We start from the raw sequence: 22,455 nt of genomic DNA on the forward strand, positions 1-22,455 counted from the left end.
AAGGGTTGTCGTGAACCCTGGCCACTTGGAAACATTCTCTTCTTGTTCCCACCATCAACTATGGGCCTTTTTGCTATGATCACTTTTGATCGCTCCCAATCCACTTGTATTTTTGAAGCTGCTGCCACAGCCGTTTGAAACGTTTGGGGCATGCTGGTGATAACCCGTGACCTTAGCCCTTCTCGCAGTCCATTGATGTACTTGTCGGCCCTTTCTTGGTCGGTCTCAAATAACCGGGAGCAGTACCATTCAAGATTTTGAAATTTGGTGGTATAGTCAATCAGATTCGTGCCACCCTGCTCCAATTCCAGAAACTCCATCTTCTTCTTGTTTCTGGAGTGTAATGGAAAGTAATTATCCATGAAAGCTCTCCGGAAGTCAGTCCAAGGAATGACTTCAACTTCCGAGAACTGGATAATCTTAGTGGTATCCCACCACTTCCGTGCGTTGTCTTTCAGCCTGTACGTGCCAAAGTTGGTCTTCTTTTCTTTTGGTACTCCCAGCACCAGGAAGGCGCGTTCGGTCTCTTCGACCCAACTTTCTGCCAGTTCAGGATCGGCTCTACCGGCGAAGACTGGTGGATCAAGCTTAAGGAATTTTTCATAGGTTATTCCACCAAGGTTTTTGCTTCGAGGTGCGACTGGTTCTGGCCTTGTTTCTCGAATGGCAGTAACCAAATTGTTGAGTGTTTCCAGCAGAAATCCTTGAGTATGGGACTCCTCGCTTGGTATGGTTCTCCTCGTCGTAGGAGCCATTTATCTACCACATACAAACAACGTGTTTTAGTTTCACAATGTATATATCAAAGCAAAGTTTTATTTACTTAATATACATCACATTTACACAAGCATCGCCTTAAACAAAACGTCATGCCGCACTGGCAGACTTTTAGGCATTGAGAAACTAGGTACATGAGTCTATTGACTCCAAAACACTACCAGTCTCTTCTAGAAACTGGATTTCTTTCTTGACCCAAAGAACCCGAAGTATCGTTTACTTCCACATTGCCTTGGTGCAGGCACAACTAGCTTTGGCTTGGGCGGCACTTCCGCACTCTCAAGCGACTCTTGTGGATAGATCAGTGATGCCGGTCCACTTGCCCATTCAGTGGCATCATGGCTCGGAGAATCCGAGACCATAACGGGATGATATAGGTTGTATCCCTCTTCCTGGCCATTCAGACTCGGCGTTGGTGTAGCCGCTCTGTTCCCCCATATAATAGTACTTTGATTCGAGGAATCTGAAATCATAATGGGATTATAGCAGGAGTTGTTGCATCCCTCCTCCCAACTGTGCAAGCTAGGCGTACATGATGTCTGTTGATAGCCTTGCGATTGACCAAATCCCTCAAGGAAGTTCAAGTCAAATCCTACCAGAGACGGTAGTTCATCAGAAGTTGCTGGAGTACGGCTACTCCTTCTACTGGAGTAATGTGGCCCACTAACATGCGAGGTCTCATCCCTAAGACCAAGCGATCCCCGCCGACCCATATCGGCGGTATGCTTCATTTGGCATTCGTTGGCGGAATGCCCTTCTTCGCCACAATACTGGCAGTCTTGGACTTCATATGGGCATACCCACTCATCGTGCATGATTCCGCAACGATAGCAGTATCCTTGGGAGTCGTGAGTTGCCATCTATACAAAGATGCACCCAGATCAGAACAAGAAGTACAAAATATACTTACAGTGCGATATGGTGGACAAGACGGATCTCGAACCAGGTTTCTCAGACTCTTGCTCTGATACCAATTCTGTAACGCCCCGGATTTTCAAAACAAAGCTAAGTTAAAATTTTCATGGATTTTTTTTTTTTTCTTTGCAGCGGAACTTAGAAAAGCTTTTAGCAGCGGAATAAGACGATAATGAGTCGTCGGTTTTAAAAAACTCCGAGCACGTTGCAGGTATGTGGCCAAGCAACTCATTGACCACCAAAGTGTTCCATTTTATCGAAAGCACATGTTTATTACAACACTACTGCTTAGAAAAGCAGTGAAGGTTCAATAAAAAGGAAGCAGTACAACTCTATCTAGAGAAACCCTGGAACTTGATGCCGCCTTGCTCCGCATATCGCCACGCAGGTTCAACACCTGAAATCCCCATTAAACGGGGTTAGAACCACTGATGGTCTGGTAAGTAGGCAAACACCTATCTATTCAACTCAAGTAAATGCATAGACCACTCAGGGTCGCAGTTCGTAATACGACGCTCAAGCCTCCATGACTTAGCGTATATCGCACAAGCCTCATCAGGGCTATGAGTTGAACATCCACGCAAGTCGTCATGACTTCGCATAAGCCTCTTCAGGGCTGTGAGTTAGAATAACCTCTCAAGTCTCTACGACTTAGCCTTGACTTCCTCAGAGTCACGAATGGATGTCTAGCTCAAGCCTTTATGCTTGGCACATCCGTATCCTACGAATCTAAGGACAGCTCTCCGAGCTTCACTTAGTCGTACGGATATCAATGGGGTTCTTTCCCAATCGGTCCAGTAGTATACCGACTATGACACCTTCACAAAGGTTATGCAGGACTGACTCAACAACGTCATCCACTCATACATTCAAAATAGCGTTGTACCTAAGCTAATGCTTTGTTTCGATAATTGCACCTCCCCCTGGGCTTAGGGGACTCATATCTGGGCGACAACGCGACGATCTGGGGGTTGATTATTCTATGTATTTTAGATACCCCAGAGGCCTGTTGACCCCATCCCCCTAGTAGGACGGTACAGCATACCGGAAAAGATCCTTACTAGGTATCCGAATGCATTCTGCTACTGCAGTAGTTGGGTTCAATCCTTAGATATTTAAGGATAACCACGACCTCCATACCTCTTAGTGACGAAGGCCATCAATGAACTCTATCAGGTTTGGGTGAAATATATGTCACTCAAGGCTGCGCCATCACCGTCTTCCTCGGTGAGAAATTCTGAAAGGGGCCTGCCGGTCTTACAATTACTTGACGAACATTGCATGCCTATAGGGCAGCCTTTGAGAAGTATGTACCCGACCCCAATCAACCACACGGCTTTCACCATGGAACAAAGGTTTTTATTCATATGGATGCTTAACTCTGCTCTCGGCACTTCGGCCTTGACGAGCACTTCACCTCTTTCGGTGGAAACAACACACTCCGGCTCAGCGGCCCTTATGAGTCTGGTTGTCTGATAATTCTTAATGAGCATGCACATGACTCGATCTCTACGGATCGGCTACTCGGCGTATTTTTACGCAACAAGCTCAGGACCTTGTCAAGACGCTACCACTACTTTGGCGCAACGGCTCTTACAAGTATGATGCTCTTGCAGGTGTCAGAGAGACGAGTCATTCTGACATCGTTCCCACAAAGGACATCATTGTGCCACTTAACTGGTTTTGGCAGCTCTTCTGCCAACCATTCTGTCAACACCTTCTCTGCTCTACCGGCAGTGGTGCGACAAACCCTTCTACATCGTTGAAGGCGTTCCATAACTGGGTAGCACTTCTGCTACGTTCTTTCTGAGCCATTCTTAGCTCCTTCAGGAATTTCAGCAGCACTTCCTCTCTTTTACGGAGAAAGCGTGCGTTTCTTTTATCCGTTTCAGCGGCATCTCCCCTCTTTGGTGGGAAGTCGCTACGCTTAACTCGGGAAATGGGTGCGCACCGTTGTGCGTACTTTGCATCCATCAAGGTTGCAGGAACCTTGGGCCATAGCCAGGCCATACGTAATTGATTTAGTCTTTACGTAAAGAGCATTTTGCCAAAAGGCGAAGCCTTTCCAATAGGGGCTTCATTCGTCAAGCAGAATCTTGTACGAGGAGCGGTAAGGGAATCGCATGGGCGATTTTGGAGTTGATCTCCGTTTGAACGCTCACTTACGCGCCATATATGTAATATAAGCAGAAGCCTGTGCTTTATACAGCGGCGGCGTAAAGGAAATGCATATACTATTGTTCAGGGTGTGTAACTGAACGAAATATTCTACATATATAACAAAGCAGAAGCCTTGGCATCGTTCGACGCGACGGCGTAAGTAAATACATTGCAGAAAGCAGGAGCCTTGGCATCGTTCGACGCGACGGCGTAAGTAAATGCATAATCGGAAGTGCAGTAATCGGAAGTACAGAAAGCAGGGAGCCTTGGCATCATACGACGCGACGGCAAAGGTAAATTACATGGCCTGTGCGATATAAGACGCGTCGGCAGTATCAGCAGATATACACCTAGATCTGTATCCAACGATAGTTACGAGGCGAGCGAGTGAACACCGAAGTGTCCTAGAGGGCTCAACCAAGAACTAGGGTGAGATACTATTTTGAAGAACGCATATACTGCGTATTCGAACATATATATCCGACGATAGTTACGAGGCGAGCGCGTGAACACCGAAGTGTCCTAGAGGGCTCAACCAAGAACTAAAGCAAGATACTACTTCAGAAAGTATATGCTATATACAAACAATCAAATACTTGAGAGAGATGGTTTAATGAAGCGAACTTACTTCAATTTGAGGAAGAAACAACTCCGATTGCTTCAAACGCTTCGAACGAGGCTCGACTTCGAAAAAGGATCAACTTCGAACTTCAGACGAAAAAGGACTTGGACTTTGACTTTGAACCAAACCAGGTTCAAGTCAAGTCAACTGGGTTCAGACTTAGGTCAAGTAGGTTCAGACCTAGGTCAGGTGGGTTAGGACCAGGTCAGGCAGGCTCAGACCAGGTCAAGCAGGCTCAGGCTAAGTCAGGCAGGCTCAGACCAGGTCAGGTGGGCTAGGCTAGGTAGGGGAGGTTTGGAAAAGGAGGAGAGAGAGAGGGGTTGGCGATTTTCTAAAGGAGGGGGGGGTCCTCTATTTATAGGTTCTGAAACTTGGGCCCCAAGTTTCAGAATCCCCTCTTTACCCTTGGGCTTTTCTGAGAATCCCTTCCATGGAAGGTGCTGGAAGGAGCTGGAAGGCTCTGGAAGGTGCTGGAATATTCTAGAATCTTCTAGAATATTTTCTGAGAAATATTTCTATGGGTCCCACCCATATTTCTGTGGGTCCCGCAAGAATTTCGGGTTTTCGGTGATTTTTTTACGAAAAATTCTGAGTACGCCATTATCTTCGTATTGATGCCACTAAGAAAGTTGGCTCGCAGGAATCCTTTGATTTTGTTCAGATAGGAAGTTATGGCTTCCAGAGTGTTTGAGCATATATTCGCGATTCGACGAATATCCTAAGTGTAACTAGCTCGCAGGAATTGATTCATTTCGCATTCTGAGAAAAATGCCATTTTTACCGGTAAATGCCTCATGAATTTTATTCAGATATTTTCTGAAAAATTGCGGGTCTTACAGTATTCATTTCAAAAACCGTCCAACCATTAAGACTCATGCGTTTTCCTATATTTTCATTAAAAGCAAAAGAGCCTTTTGAAAACCTTCTTTAAAACACACAATACGATTTTGGCTGGTCTTAAAAGAAGAGATAACATTTAAATTTTTGCCAAAATCGTATAAACCATTTTGGAAACTCTTTTGAAATTCCAAGCTTTAAATCCTCTTTGAAAACATTTCCCAAAGCATCACACGTTTTTGGGTTGGCTTTAAATGACATTTAGAATTTCAAATCTTGCCCAAAAGGTATAGACACTTTTAGGAAGACTTTTGGAATTCCAAAGGGTTTCCACATTGGAAAGGAGAAGTCATTTATGACTTGGCTGGAAAATAGAGCTCTCCTTAATTGCACTTCACAAATTTGGAGGAGGTAGTCTTTTACCAAAAACGTCTTCTCACTTTAAAGACCACATTGCCCTTCTATTTACAAATCAAATTGAATCACTTGGCTAAACTAGACTACCCTTAGCTAAAATAACATATTTATAATTAATGCAAAGACTATACCTACCTAAATCACGAATTGCAAAAAACAACCTAATTAAACACTACACCAAAATCGAATTTCACAATTTAATTACAAAAATAACTAAAACTAATACACTGAACCTAGACATAATACTAATTAGAATTTCCTAAAACTTAATAACTTACCAAATGGACTTTATTACCTTGCTGGACCTCTAATGGCCGCCCTACCTATAGAGAAGATGACTACACTTACACGCAAAAATAAAATATCTAGTTTTAAACTAAAAACACAATGATAATTACAAAGCTAAATTAAACTAAGCTAAACATCTGAATATTACTAACTAAGTAAACTAAAAGCACACAAACTGAAATGACTAATCATGCTGGAAATTTAAACAAAACCGAAAACATTCTCTAACTAGTTACATTACATGCGATTAAGATCAAAACGCCAAATAGAAATTACACTAATACATGCTAATGAAATTGAATGTTAAAACTATGAAACACAACTTCTTAATCTACCTAACATGCTGTAAGAAAATCAGAAAACGCTGAACCAGAAAAATGATAACACAGAAATTTATTCTAATCAACTAATTAAAACTAAAACAGAAATGAAAACTATAATCTAAATTAACTATCATATTGAATCAACCTAGATCTACACAGGGAATTAACTAAGCACCTAATCTATCTACAGAAAATTATATAGAAGACATGCTACAACAGACTGCAATCAAATAAGCTAACTCCATAAATCGCTATTTACTAAAATCACTCAAATGGCTAAGAAAATAAAAAATGACATAACTATGACAAGATCTATAAAGTATACTGCTAAGAAAACACATTCAAACCTAACTAATGCTGAGAAAACACAAGGAAGACGCAGACACACAAAAATATTCTTTCAAGCACACGCACATACCCAATAACATCTAAAAACTCCAACGTTGGAATAAAAAGATTATTTTTAATAAACCAAACCCCTAAACACACTATGTGCTGGTTTATGCACGACAAATCTATGCTAAAGCTGGACAAAAATACAGAAAACACAACACACACAACTCACGCACATGATTAGGTTCTATCTAGAAGAAAGGGATGAGAGAACCAACCTCCAGGGCGATCCGACTACTGAGGGGGAAAAAAGAGCGGACTTTGCTTGGCTTTGCACCGTTCGGAACCTCGTTGATGCTGGAAATACACCATGGTACCATATCTTACAGCTGCAACACGTTGGAAATCCACCGAAGATGAAGTGTGAACCGATTCTCGATCGGGGGGCGTAGAAGACCGGATGGAGGTAGAGTCGGCCCTTCTTGTTGGAGTGTTTCACACTTCCATACGAGAAAAGATGTTTCCCACCTCTGCTGCACCTGCAAAACACAGCCACCATGAGATTAACCAACACGGGAGATTAAGAACTGGAAAGATTTGGAAGGGAGGCACGAATAATGCTTGGATTTCAAGCTTTGATTCATGGCTTCAATGGAGATGGAAGGAGGTGAGGGTTAAGAAGGGGGCTGGAGTTAGATTCGTGCACCTAGGGCACGAAAACCAAAGCAAAGACAAGGCTGGAATGGGTGCCCCTCACCCCTTGTTATCATCGCAAAATTTTTACTTTTTGCGAGTCAAACTGACCTTTGAAAAAGTTTTTGAAAATGACTCGCCTCTGTTTTAAAATGCGGGAAAATTCCGTAGAATGAGACTCGCCTGTCGGTACGAGGTTCGACCGTTCCTGCCACCTTTAACAGGGGTAATCGAACCAAGGATCAATCTACTGCTCTGCTCTATTCAACTTGTCTAAATCATATTCTAATTTCTAAATGCACATAGAATCAGGCATGTGCTATGAATTTTCTGAAAATGCATATTTGAAAACATGATGTTTACTTCAAAGATTGGAAAATATTTGGGAAATAAACTCTTTGAAAATCATGAATCATGATTGAGATACTGTATTTGAGAAAGTGAAAATCGATTTCTGAAGAAATATAAGGATTTTGTGAAAATCGATTCTGAGAAATGTGAAATAACTTTGAAAAACTTGATTTCTTTGAATTCAAACTTTGAAATTGAAAATATAACTTAGAAAATCAAATTTGGAACTTGGGAAATACTTGAAATATCATTGGCAAATCCATATTTTGAGAAAATCGATTTTTGAATAAGACTTAGGAAAATTTGAGAAAATGAACTTCTTTGAATTGAAATTTGAATTGGAATTGGCAAATGCATGAAATGAATGAATATGGATTTGAGGAATTGAGAAATACTTTTTGTATTTTAAGAAATGCAGTGCATTTTGAAGTTAGCCTAAGAGTGTAGGCTGAATGTGGCTAATGTGAAGATCATAAATCTAGATATCCTTCATATTCTGACTATGGCCATAAATACGAATTCCACCAAGTTTATAAACTTCATAAAAGCTAGTGCATGTGCCATTCGTGTAGACCATGGTGAGTTTGAATATGCATGAATCATCATCCATCACACATTAACATTATTAAAAAGAAAATAAACTATATGCAATGCAGCCTAAGCTAAGCAGGAAATGTAAATTCTTATTCCAAAGTTTAATTACAAATTACATCACTATTGAAATTTAAATACATGAAAAATAAAGTCTTCAATATACCTGCAAAACTAGAAAGTTAGGTTAGTGAATATATGTGGGCTTTTCTAGGTTTATCCAGTAATATCTAGAAATTACTGGATTTTGCTAGATATAAGCCTTTTCCATGATTCCCTTAAATCAAAATTGATAAAATATGAAATAAAATTGAATAAATATGAAAATGAAATTTGAATTTTCGAAATTGGGGTCAAAATGACCAAAATACCCCTAATAACAAGACTATGGCCTTGAAATTATAGTTTTTAGAAAGATATTTTGATAAAATGCAAGTTTTGAAATTTGAATGGAATAAACTAAGATAAATATGATGTGACATGCTTAAATATGTGAAAACTAGGGTTAGGGATTTCGAAATTGAGGTCAAATGACCACATTACCCCTGATAGCAAGACTATGGCCTTGAAATCAGGGTTTTCTGAAATAGATTTTGGTAAAAACTTGGGTTTTATGCCCTAAATAAAATCAAATAACTACAAAATTAAACCTAAAGTATCCTAAGATGCTTATGAACATAATTAAACCCTAAAACTATATGCTTATGCACGAAAATCCAATAATATCACAAAAAATATGATTTTAACAGTGTTTTTGGATCTTTCAGGTATCCTGTTTTGCAATTTTATTAATTCAGCCATCAATCGGATTCCAAAATTCATCAAATTCGGTACCTGCACTTGTTATAACCCTAATGTCGAATTGGAATTATAAAAATAATTTATTAACATTAAATTAATCCGAAAATTGCATTAAACCCTAAAAATATGCTATTTTTGACCTAGTTTACCAACCAGTCTCAGTCCAAGACCCGAACCAGGGGTCAAATCTCCATGAAAATCCATGAAATTTTACAGAGACTAACTAAGAAGGAAAACAGAGATTTCCCAATTTACATATCAGAAAAAGCATCTCCGGTTAGGGAGAAACCCTTTCCAGCAATCTGAGCTAAAGTATATCACTTTTAACAGGGATTAAAACAGCTGTTTCAGATTAAAAATACAAACATAAATATAAAAACTAAACAAAAATCTCTGAAATTTTAATAGTAAATAGTAGACAAAAAAATAACAATACTCACTTTTTACAGATCATGAATCGGATCTGTGGTTTGGGATTTATGGCCAACACAAGTCTGATTAGAGTTTTGGTAAACCCTAACGAGTTTTAAATTGAAAATCAGAGTCTCTGACAGAGGCAAAATAATAAACAGTAATAAAAAATTCTGAAACTTTCACAGTAGATAGATCTAATCAATGTGAATCCATGTCACTTTACATATATAAAATCGGATATAGGATGAGAAAAATATCATCACAACAAGTTACCTTTTTGATTTTAACAACGATTTTAAAGTTTTAAAAACCCGACTTGATGTCTGATTTTTATGACAGGGTTCCCGAAGTCCAAAATCTTTGATTGTTTTACAGTAGATCAATCACATATGCATTCATCACATATAAAAAAATCAGAAATTAACAGCACATATTTCAATCCGAAACAGCATGCTCTTTTCTGTTCTAAACTAAAAACACACAGAAATCTAATAAACTTGAGAAAACATGCATTAACTAATGAAAAACAATAAAATAAATACTAAAACAGTAAAATAAAATTGATTTCTATGCCGGAAAACGTGTAATAAACATGAATAAGCAAATAAAAAAATAAAATACAGGGAATCCATGGCTTGAATTTGCTTTCACCTTTGAAATCATGCATTTAACCCATTTAACGGGTAAATCTCACGTTTCGTCGGTTAAGAACATGAAAAACGTACCTCTCATCGATTCTAATGGATTAGAATCCTTGAAATCACCCTCAAACTGAGTTAGATCATCTTCTTGGGTCGATTTTGGGGTTCTTGGACGAAATCCATGGTTAAATCCATGAACACAAGAGTTTCCATGGTGAAATCTATTGAAAAATCATAAAAACTAATAAAATAATAATAAAATAATAGTAAATAAACTCACCTTGGGGCTGCAGCTGCAATAGAGGAAGGTGGAGGTGCTGGAGAGGAGAGAGAGACCACGAAAATTTGAGAGAAAAAGAGCTCCCCTTTGACCCCCTTTAGGTCCCCTATTTATAGATTTTCAAAAAGTCACTTAATTAGGGTTAATTAAGAGGTTTTTCATTTTTTCAGGACTCTTTCTAATAAATCCACTAAGGGCAACGATTTTTTGTAGTTTCCTAACCCTAAATGAACTCTAATTAAACTCTAATTAATACCTAATTAAACCCTAAAAAGTCCAAATGTGACACCACCTAGTATGGACCCACATTTGGTTTTTAAAACCTGAATTTAAAACCTTTAAAAACCAATGGTTTAAAAGTTAAATAAAATGGATTTTTAAAATTGATTTTGACTCCTCTAAACCCCTAACCTAACTAGGACAATGACTAACCCTAGTCTAGCCCTGACTTACTCGAATATGGCGCCACCCCGAGTGGGCCCCACTTGAATTTTCAAAAACGATTTTAAAACTTGAAAATGAGAGGTTTTTCAAAAGAGATTCAAAAGTAGACTTGGAATTAAAAGTTTTTGAAATGGAATAGAGTTCCAACTGGGTCAGAACTCCTCTGGATATGGAGCCAACTGAGTGGACCCCACATCAGAGTTTTAAAAATTTGAAATAAATACTGAAAATGGCTTTGAAAAGGGGTTAAAATCAATAGTTGAAATTCAAAGTTTGAAAGTAGAGTCTTAAGCAAACTGGAACTCCGGGTTAGAGTTGTGAACTCTTAGGACTCTGAGATTTTAGATTTTAAAAGCCAAATGAAAGAATTTTCAAAAGATTTTATTAAGAAATGATGAAATAAGTCAGAAAACACAGTCAGGGTTAGACTCCTAACTCGACCGAACTCTAAAATAGAGTCCTAACTGGATTAGGACTCTGGGACAGAGTCCTGATCGGACTGAAACTCTAGATTTTTTTTTGGTATTTTCTGAAAAACAGTTGAAAGAACTTGTCAAAACAGTGAAAACAATAACAAATATTGAAATAAAACAGAGTTCTGATTCAACTGAGACTCTGAGGACAGAGTCCCGATTGAACTAGGACTCTCAGATTTTTGGATTTTCTGAGAAAACAAATGAGAGAATCTTGAAACACAGTTAAAAACAGGATAAAATCGAAGTTTTGGTTCAGAGTTCTGATTTGATTAGGACTCTGAGGAAGAGTCCTGATTCGATCAGAATTCTAAGAAGTTTTGGTTTTCTGGTAAGTAAAGGATGAAATTTAAGCAAAGCTTTTGAAAACCAGTGAAAATGAAATATGAAAACCAATTTTGAATAGAGTCCTACTTCGATCAGGACTCTGGGGTAGAGTCCTGATTTGATCAGGACTCTGAGATAAAACCTCAGAATTTTAAAATTCTTTGATAAAAGTGTAATAGTTTTGGTAGATTGAAAGATTTCTGAAAGATTCTCTCAAAATTGAAATCAGGATCAGAGTCCTGATCCAACTAGGACTCTCTGAACAGAGTCCTATTTTGACTAAAACTCTGAGTTTCTGACTCATTTTGAAAGATTTGATTGAAAATGGATAAAAATAGCTATAAAAGATTAGAGTCCCAATCCAATTGAAACTCTGAAGAAGAGTCCTGATCCGACTGGACTCTTGAAGAAGAGTCCTGATCCAACTAGGACTCTGAAATTTTGGCCAAAACAGAAGATTTTGAAAGGTTTTCTTCAAAGATAGGTAAAAAGGTAGTGAAAAGTAGAGTTTTGATCCGACTAAGACTCTGGAAAAAGAGTCCTGATCCAACTAGGACTCTAAGATTTTTGATAAATGAAGGAATCCAGAAGCGACACCACCTAAATGGGCCTCATCTGAGAATTGAAATCAATTGAAATTGAGTTTGAAATGAATCCAGATCATTTTTCTAAGAAAGTATTTCAAAATATAAGGTCTCGGGGGTTGGAAAATGACAGAATGTTGAATAAAAACCCAGGTTTTAAAATTGTTTTTGAAAGAAAAGTTTTAAAAACCAGAAACTGGATTTGAATATTTTAAAAACAAGAGTGCTGGATCTCGAAAATGAGATGGGATGACATGCAATGACATGCAATGCGATAAAATGATATGCAAAAATGTATGCAGTGATATGCAATTACATATGAAATGGACAAACACTGGATGAGGGTGAAAATTTGGGGTGTTTACACCCCTATACACGATTTTGCTATTTTGGGCGTTTTTACCAAAACAATGTTAAAAACAAAATAATTTCTGGGCGCCTCTTTCTGCATAGGGTTTTTAGAAAAGTATTTATGAAAAACTCAAATGGGCTAGAGCTGGGTTGAATCCATGTGTTTTGACCTAAATCCAAGATCCAAATAGGTGTCTGGATCCAAATCTTCTAAATCGGCTCCGAGATTTGACCCGTTACACTGTAAATGCATTAATTCTTTCAAATTAACTCCGATTTTGATGAAATTCAATCCAGAGCTTCCTAACATCATTATGCACCTAAGTGTATGCCCTTAACCTATAGATGATGCATTTATGCAGTGAAAACATGTTAATAAAATGTATATTTTATGCATCATCAGAATCCTCGAACAAAGAAACTGTGATGGGACAGAAAGAAATGCATCGCCAAAGCAAGATTCAGGTTTTAACCCTTGACCTGAGTGGGAGACTGTATGGAGTTCTCAAATGAAGAAACCGTGGTGGGACTAGAAAGGATATCCAGTCGAAACGAGACTCAGGTTTAACCCTAACCTGAATGGAATGTACCTCATGGAGTGAGGTTCAGGCTTAACCCTTATCCAGAAAGGGACGACCTTACAAAATCCTCGGATGAAGAAACCATGATGGCACCTTCGGAATTTGGACGAACAAATTCAAAAGGGGTTTGCGAGAAGAGAAAAATGGGGTTCCCTAAAGCTTGGAAAAGGGATGATCTGGGGCGCCTCATTGCTGAGACTAAATCAACTTTTAAAAACAGACGACCTCTCACAGAAGGTTTGGGTGATACCTCGAGGAGCGAGGTAACAGGTTTAATCCTTAGCCTGAATGGATACAGAGTCCTCAAAGAGCGAGAAAAACTGTGATGGGACCTCTAGGCTTCGCACAACAAGTCCAAGAGGGGTTTGCAAAAGGATGAAAATGGGGATCTCTAAAGCTTGAAAAGGGGTTGATTTTGGGTGCCTCATTGCTGAGGTTGAAATAGTTTTTGACAATAACAGACCTTTTGCAAAAAGTTCAGGTTTAACCCTTATCCTGAGCGGGAACTGCCCGTGGCGGGACAGTGGGGAACACAGGGAAGCGTGCGAATCTAAGAGTGCTCAGATCAGACGGAAGGAAACGATTTTTCAATCCTAATGAGGGATGATGTCAGGATACGTCAAAACGGATGTCAAGTTCTTACTTCATGTTGGGATAACAAGAAAATATTGCCAAAAAGATGCCAAAAATTATAGTTGATTCAGAGTGATTGAATTGTGCTTATGTGTGAAAATAACACCTCTTTCTACCTAGAGTATTAACTCCAATTGGGCTAACTCTATAGAATCAAGAATCAAATTCAAATTTGTTGTTGTTGAGTTTCTTCAAGGAAGACATCAATTTCCTTGATAAGAAAAGAGAGGAAATATTCTTAGCTTCATAAAAGCAATTGAGTGAAAAGATATTGATAAAAGAATTTCACATAGATAAAGATGATTCCTGACAGCTTCGGGCAGTTTGATATCCTGGGGCTTTTCCCATGATGATCTTTTGCACTCTTTTGAGTCATGGAGCTTTCTTGGGCTTTTACATCATCCTTCATTTTGAAGATGTCTTGACTTTTCTCTCTTTTTCAGGGAAGGTTACGTTACAAACTCCTTCATCTTGGAGATGCTCTGATGCTTCTTTTTCTTTCTGAGGAATTATGCTTGATGATATTGGTTCATTGGTCAAAATCTCTAGATGATAGCAGAAATCAAATATCTTTTAGGGTTTGCCGGGAGGCTCATCGCAGTCGCCTTCATCTTGGCGGTGATCTAAACGTTCCCTGGAAGGATCCATCACAAACTCTTTCATCTCGAAGATGATTCAAATCTTCTTTGGCCCCGGAGATCTAGCTCGCATATTCGTCTTCATCTTGACGACAATTGAGAGATCCCTTTTGCAGATATTTGATTGCAGCTTAAATGACTGAGGAAATATGGATTGAGTAGGTTCTTTTTACTGCCCAGGATATTTCCAATGTCTTACTGTCAAAAGAATGATCCTTAAGAATGTGCCATAGCTATGGTCAATATCGATTCGCTTATGGCTTTTCAACATCATTGATTTTTTTCTTTGCCGGTCATATCGAAGATTTTTCTTCATCCTCTTGGTTGACCAACAGAAAAAGCTTGAATTCTGCTCTTTTTCCACAAAGTTTTGTCCTTTTGAAAATAATACTGACGATAGTTTGAGGAAAATTCTTTGTGCAATGAAAGCTTTGAGATCAACAATGACTTTTTGATAGCAAATTGGCAAAATACTCTTGAAATCCTTGATGAATGCAATTGCTTGACGTCCGATCGACACGTCCGTGACAAAATTCTCCTCTCTTTTTTCCCCAAAAGAAAGACTCAGGCTTAGCCCTTACCTGAATGGGAAGTTGGAAATACTCCTCTCTTCCCTGAAGAGGAGGTGTTTGCAAAGCGGAACTTTCGAAGAGAAATTAAGTTTTCGTCAAAACTCCCTATTTCTAGGCTTCTCTTATAGAAAGGCGGCCGAAAAACAAAGTTTGAGAAATTATCACAGAGGAACGAGTCCATCACACTCTCCCTAGAAGAGGGTCCTCCGCGAAGGGGTTGGCCAAAGATGAGAAAAATAGGGGCCACAAAAAGAAATGAGCTTCTGTCGAAGCTCTCCCTTGAAAAAGGGTTCTTTTGTGTAAAGTTGATTGTTGTTTTGCAAACTGTTCGCGAAGAAAATGAGTCCCTTCAAACTCTCCCTGGAAGAGGGTTCTTGCGAACGAAAGATGGTTGCATGCGAAAGGAACAAGCTCCCTCGATCTCTCCCTGAAGAGGGTCCTTCGCAAGAGAAAAAGATTGATTTTTGACAAAATGGTAATCCGAAGGTTGAAATTGAGAATTTAGAGCTTGAATGTTGATGAATGGTTAGTACAAAGACTGAACCTAGAGGGTTGACTTATCAGTCAACCAAACACTAGCATGAGCGCTAGATGTACCACCACTAGATTTAAAAGATGTACCAGTACGAGCACTGGTTTTGAAAGACACACCAGTACGAGCGCTGGATTTCGAAAATGCACCAGTACGAGCGCTGGGTTTTCGAAAGTGCACACTAGTACGAGCACTGGGTTTTCAAAAATGCGCCAGTACGAACACTGGGTTTTCGAAAATGCACACCAGTACGAGCACTGGATTTTGAAAAACACACCATTACGAGCTTTGGGTTTTCGAAAGTGCACACCAGTACGAGCACTGGGTTTTCGAAAATGTACCAGTACGAACGCTGGGTTTTCGAAAGTGCACACAAGTACGAGCACTGGATTTTAAAAAAAGCACACCAGTACGAGCACTGGGTTTTGAAATGCACCAATATGAACACTGGATTTTGAAAATGCCCCAGTACGAGCACCGGGTTCTTGAAAATGCACACCAGTACGAGCACTGAATTTTAGAAAAACACACCCGTACGAGCACTGGGTTTTTAAAATGCACCAGTACGAGTACTACATTTTGAAAAACACACCAGTACGAGCACTAGTTTTGAAAATGCACCAGTACGGGCACTGGATTTTGAAGAAGAGACCGACACTCCTAAAATATTTGGAAATTGACGCGAGAATGATTGCCGGTGTTTCAGGATTATCCCTTATCCTGAAGGGGAAGTTCAGGTTTATCCCTTAACCTGAAAGGGGAAGTAGGGAAGACTTTGGTCCAATACGAGCATTGGATCAAAAGGCGAAATCCGAGTCGAAACTCGAAATCGCGAAAATGGAAGATAAAGGGGAAAACCCGAGTCAGAACCCGAATTTTCAAAACAAAAACCCGAGCTTGAAAGCTCGAATCTTCAAAGGAACGATCGGTTCCAACATGGACGTCGAATCCAATAGGAAGTCTGAGTCAGAACTCGAAACTTCAAACGATATAAAAAAGGGGAAAACCTGAGTCGGAACCCGGATATTCAAAATAATAAGGAAATGGAAAACCCGAGTTTTGACAACTCGAATTTTCAAAAGAATGATCGGTTCCAACATGAGCGTCGAATTCGATAGGAAGTCTGAGTCGGAACTCAGAGCTTCAGAAATAAGAATATATACAAAAGCGAAAACCCAAGTCGGAACCCGATTTTTCAAAATAAAAGACAAAAGAGAAAATCGAGTTTTTGGAAACTCGAATTTTCCAAGGAACGATCGGTTCCAACACGAGCGTTGAATCCGATAGGAAGTCCGAGTTGGAACTTGCAACTCCGGGAACAAGAATATATATAAAAGGGAAAATCCGAGTCAGAACCCGGTTTTTCAAAATAAAAGAATGAATGAGAAAATCGAGTTTGAGAACTCGAACTCTCGATGTAACAATTGGTCCAATGCGAACATCGAAACCAAAAGGAAGCCCGAGTCGGAACTCGTAACTCCGAAAATAAGAATATATATAAAAGGGAAAACCCGAGTCAGAACCCAGTTTTTCAAAATAAAAGAATGAATGAGAAAATCGAGTTTAAGAACTCGAATTCTCGACGTAACAATTGGTCCAATGCGAACATCAGAACCAAAAGGAAGCCCGAGTCGAAACTCGTAACTCCGGAAATAAGAATATATATGAGACCTGAGTCGGAACCGAGACCCTTTTTTTTTTAAAGAAAAATAAAAAGAAAACAAAAACCTGAGCCGGAACTCAGATGGGGAGGAAATGATTCCAACCCGGGAGTCGGATTCTAGAAGAATTGACAAAAAGCCTGAATAGATTCTGACGATGAAGATGAGCAACTTATTCAAGATCCTCGACCCAAGGTGGCCTAAGATTTGAATTTTATTTATGATGGCTTCCAGGATTATCCCTGATCCTGAAGAGAATTTGACAAAAATTGAAAAAGATTGATAGAGATTGACAAAGAATAAAAGGAATTGATGAAAGGAAAGAATCAATAAAGTTAGTGAAATCAACAATAAAAAAGGATTGGTAGAAATTTTGAGGGAAAATTGATGATAAAAGACTTCAGGATTATCCCTTGCTCTGAAAAGAAAAAGGACCTCGCGGGACGAGGTTCAGGTTTATCCCTTAACCTGAAAGGGGAAAGAACAAGAAGTACCTCATTAAAAAGAGGCATCAGGTTTGCCCCTTAACCTGAAAGGGTATAAAGATTAAAATTTTAAAAAAATTGATAAAAACTTGATAAAACTTGACAAAAAATGATAAAATGGATAATAAATTAAATTGAGAAATAAAATGAATGCAATTAATAAAGATAACAAGATTAGCTGAAAAATTGATAAGATTTTTAGAAAAAGAGTTCGTTTGATCCTGCCTGCATATAATGAAGGAAGACAAGTATAGATCAAAATAAAATGCCCCAGTATCATGGAGAAGAATGTAAGAATTTGATAAAAGATTATTGTTTTATTGAAAATGGCTCTTTGAAGAGTACAAAAGATAGAATGAACATTTTAAGCATAAAACTTCTTCAGATGTAGAGCATTGATTGGATCTGGCAGTTCCACCCCATCTGTGTTGATCAGACGATAGGAATTGCGAGGCAGTGCCTCCTTAACCACATAAGGGCCTTCCCAATTGGGTGACCACTTGCTCCATGACCGATGCTTGAGATGAGCTGTCGATTTGAGCACAAGATCATTAACTCGGAATCTTCTCTCAATAACTGACTTGGCATAGTATCTAGCTATCCTCTGCCGATAAGCTTGAGCGTGTTCTGCTGCCTTGAGTCTTTTCTCATCTAACAGATCAAGTTGTACCAACCTCTGCTGCTGATACTGATCAAGTGGGAGTTCGATGAGCGATGCAAACATGAATGCAGGCTTTTGAACGTGAAGAGGTAGCACTACTTCAGTTCCATAAACAAGCCTTGAAGGAGTAGCATTGGTTGGGGTTCGAATGGTGGTTCGGTACGCCCAGAGTGCATCATGCATCTTGATGTCTTTTTTTAAATCGTTGTAATTTTGAAAAGATTTTTAAATGTAAAACATGTGAAAACCAGACATCAAATAATAAAAACCGGTTCTCACTAGTGGATGAGACCGGGTCGAACTCAGGGAACGGGAATATATCGTATTCAAGTACACAAATCTAAACTAATCTTTATTGCCGAATTATTTGAAATGTAAAATATTCAAGAAAAGTAAAAACAACTAACTATTACAACAAATGAATACCCTTCGTAGAGGGCGTAAAATGCAATATTTACAAACCCAATTAAAATTCTAATTCTTAAACATAAAAGCAAAAGGAAGCTTTATTCTTCGTACTTCGTGTCATGTAATCGCTTCCGCTTCAGTCCCGTGCTATCCTGCACAAGTCAAAAGGACACGAGCAGCACAAGATACCAATAAAGACTACACTACGCAGAATATGCTAATTAATGCTAAAAACAATAAAAGACCATATGTAAAGAAAAAAAAAAAATCCAAATGACAATAACTATGTAAACTTGACGACAATTCACTAGTTAATTCTAAGACTAAACATAATATCGAAAACTAACTAACATGTTCTTAATGAAGTATAACTAACTACTAATTAGCTAAGTCTTACAATGCTATTATTTAATGCTCATCATTTCAAATCTACTAAGTAAATCTAGTTTCAAAACAACTAATCAAAATTCAAACTGGATTAGGCCTTCTCACTATCTCTTGCTGTAAAAAGCTCTATGGCACTAACAGGACTATTCACACACTATATGGCATTTATATTCGAATCTTACTCTTGCTTACACAATACTTCCACCTGCAACAGTAACTTTCAAAAAGGGGTTCCAGCAACAACTCTTCACAATAGACCCTATGGGAGTCTTATGTTAAATCAGCAGCAAGGATTAAATTTCAAGTGAATCAGTGTTGAATTCACGGTGGTGATGCTGAAGCAGATCAGATGTTGTTGACGGTTGAATGTGATAGAAACAAATTTTCACAAGAATGTAAAGTATGTGTAACTGAATGCTAGATGAAAATGCCACTACTGATGAATTGATCTGTGGAAAAGAGATCAACAACAGAGATGCTGAATTAGATCTGGATTCACTCATGCACGATCTTTCAATTCAGTAGCTCTTGATCACCCAAATTTGAGATCTGATGAATCCAGAAGTGCCGGCTCTCTCAGCAAAACCACACAGATACCATAGTCAGACTTTGATTAGATGTTGTAACCAACAAATGTAATGTATTCACGATCAGCGAATGATCGGATTCTGATTGGGGAAAGAAAAAGAAAAAAAAACATAGGAAAAAGAAAACTACAACTAAACTATTAATCAGAACAGGAGATCGTGCTGAAATAAAAGCAGAGAAAAAAATATTGAATGACAACACAAAATAATGCAGAGAGGGAAGAAACAGGAGGTGCGCTGAATGAGAAACAATAAAAAAAAAAACACACAAAAAAAAAAAATCAAATCAACGAACAAAACAAACAAACAGAAAATCACTTGAATGCAACACAGAAAATTTACGATGAATTACACAGAACTTTAATCAACAATTGAAAGAGACAAAAAAAAACTAAAGATGAACAAGACGGACAACAGGAATGAAACAGGAACAGAAATCAATATCCGATAACAAGTGTTTATTTTATTTTTATTTTGATTTTTCAGCAAACAAAATATGCTAATCTAATATGCTAACAGAAATATGAACGATTGAAAGAAGAACGGAGGAGAGGTAGAGTAGAAGAAGATGAAGAACCAGATTATGCTGAAAAGAAAAAGATTGAGAAGAAGAAGAAGAAGAAGAAGAAGAAGAAGAAGTTCTTACCGTGAATCACCTGGAAGGATTAGAAAAGAATTCGGCCTCCTCCTGTATGCCTTCATCCGACTGCAAGACCTCCACCGGCGTGAAAGAACAGAGAACTAGGGAGAAGAGGAAGAAGGAGGGAAGAATGGCCGGTGGTAGAGGGAAGAAAGAGAGGGAAAAGAGGGGAAAAAGAGGAATCTGGCGCACAAGGGAAGACCCCCACGATTCTGCTTTACGCCCCTTTTTAAAAGGGTTCAAACCGGTTGGAACCGGTTTGAAACAACCATTGTTTATTTTCAAAACTTCCAAACCGGTTCCAGCCGGTTTGGTTTTCACTTTCTTCTTTTTATAAATACAAACCGGTTCCACCCGGTTTGTATTATTATTATTATTTTTTTTTTATTATTTTTATTTTTATTCTTTTCAAAAGTAAAGAAAACTGTGAAAATTTTCAAAAACAAAACTCTTTATAAAAGAACTTCAAAACTAATCTACTATATTTTTTCTTTTCTTTTTAAAAAAAAAACACAACACTTAAAATGAATAAAATTATTTTTCTAATTTTTTTCTTTTTAATAAAAACTAAAACCAACTAAAACTAAAATAGGCATAAGAATGTAAAATAAAACTATTTTTTTATTCATTTTCTAATTTTAAATTATTTTAGCACATTTACTCAAAAACTAACATAAAATTGGGTTTTTGAAACATTATTTCATAAAACCATGCATATTTAAATGTTAATAAACCCTGAATTATATGCATGATCAAATACCCCCTTGCTTATGTTTTGCTAGTCCTCGAGCAAACTAGAAAAATGCAAGAAATCAAACTATCACCTAACTCACTTTCGTAGGAATCACGGTTGCATTTAGCTCATGCAACAAGCCCTTTCACCCCCTGGGTTACCCCAGTGGACGAGTAAGGTCTCGTGAGGGTTTGCAGTGATGCTACCCACAAACATCTCTGTCATGTATGCATAATATTACACATCCTCATAATCAGTAGGTAATCAAAGACTTTATTTTTACAAATATTTCCTGTTATTTCAAAATCAAAATATAATTAGAGTCTTTTATGTACCACCATAGAAAAAGAATTTCTTTCACTTTTCTAAAAATCACAATTATTTATGTTTTATTCTTAGAAAATCCAATAAAAACATATTATTTACTTATCCTCACTCATATGTTTTCTGCACAGGTTTTCTCAATCACACTTCTAAGCATTGAACTTTTCTTTTTAAGCTCTTTCCTTTCTTTTTTTCTTTTCACGCTTTTTCTTTTTGCGCACTTATTTTTCTCTTATAGCTTGCGTGTGGTCTGCTTTTATACCTTGTGCAATGTCAATATCTTCTATATTTTTTTTCTTCATACCAAAAGATATCAACTAAGACATAAAAGTGACTTCCTTCATTCACCCTTATAACATGAGAGTCAAACATTTCAACTTGTATCTGTTCTCAGTTACTTAGGATCACGAAGTTTTCCACTCTCCCTTATGCAAATGGACTTAAAAGTTTCAACTTACATCTAAGTTCCATCTATTAAGGATTGTGGAATTATCCAAACAACCTAACGCATGCTTTTTCTCACTTTTTGAGCTCATTTTTATGCTTTTGTTCATTTGCTTAGTTTTTCAAAAATAGAACTGTGCATATTCATATTTATGACTCAAAATAAATTCTAACATGTATCTATCATCATTTCCTCGAAATCCACATAAACAACCATAATTTTTAGATCTATGTCAGAAAAAAAATTTCGTGGGGCTTAAAAATCCTCTAAAAACATCAGATTTGAAATAACATTCATATAAGTTCAAACTCTTTCTTTAAAAATCTACTTTTTATGAGAGATGTGTAAACATGTGCAAGAACGTAGACAAAAATATTCTGGTGAGCTACTACACCCTCCCCCATGCTTGAATTACACTGTCCCAGTGGCATTCCCCCATGCTTATGTGAAACTAAGTGAATGCACATGAGATAAAATCAATGAGGGAAAGAAAGTAAACTCAATGAAATCTAAAATGTGAAAATATGCCTACCATGATTATGGTTT

Source organism: Nuphar pumila, chromosome 1 (genome assembly GCF_984573655.1).
Source record: "Nuphar pumila chromosome 1, dmNupPumi1.hap1.1, whole genome shotgun sequence".
Taxonomy (NCBI): domain Eukaryota; kingdom Viridiplantae; phylum Streptophyta; class Magnoliopsida; order Nymphaeales; family Nymphaeaceae; genus Nuphar; species Nuphar pumila.